The sequence below is a fragment of the Colobus angolensis genome, unplaced genomic scaffold (assembly GCF_000951035.1).
Source record: "Colobus angolensis palliatus isolate OR3802 unplaced genomic scaffold, Cang.pa_1.0 Scaffold43, whole genome shotgun sequence".
In the NCBI taxonomy this organism is placed as follows: Eukaryota; Metazoa; Chordata; class Mammalia; order Primates; family Cercopithecidae; genus Colobus; species Colobus angolensis.
This window is the reverse complement of record NW_012117710.1, coordinates 1195889-1196547: the sequence shown is the minus strand read 5'-3', so window position 1 is coordinate 1196547 and position 659 is coordinate 1195889.

The window sequence follows — 659 nt, the reverse complement described above, 5'->3', positions numbered from 1 at the left end:
AGGCCCTAACCCAACATGACTGCTATCCTTGTAAAAAGAGGAAATTTAGGTTGGGAATGGTGGCTCATGTCTGTAATCCCAGCATTTTGGGAGGCTGAGGCAGGAGGATTGCCTGAGCCCAGGAGTTAAGGACCAGCCTGGGCAACATAGGGAGACTCTATCTATACAAAAAATACAAAAATTAGTCTGGTGTGGTGGTGTGTGCCCGTAGTCCCAGCTACTCAGGAGGCTGGGGCGAGAGGATCGCTGAGCTCAGGAGGTGGAGGCTGCAGTGAGTCGTGATCGCGCCACTGCACTCCAGTCTGGGCAACAGAGCAAGACCCTGTCTCAAATAAATAAATAAAAATAGGAAATTTGGATACGCACAGGACACCATGGGAACGTAGAGGCCAAGACTAGGTGGTGCTTCTGCAAGCCGAGGAACATCAAAGACTGGCAGCCCCCAGAAGCTGGGAGGCAGGCCTGGGACTGTCCCCAGGGCCCCACCCTGCCCACTGCTTGGACTCCGGGCCCCAGGACTGAGAGAGCACCTTCCTGTTGTTGAAGCTGCTCGGTGGTGGCACCTGGCTGCAGCAGTCGCAGGCAGCGAGTCCACACGCTCTCCCGTCCCTCCGGTGCCGCCTTCCTCCCCGGATGGGCCTGGTGATGAGGCCTCTGTG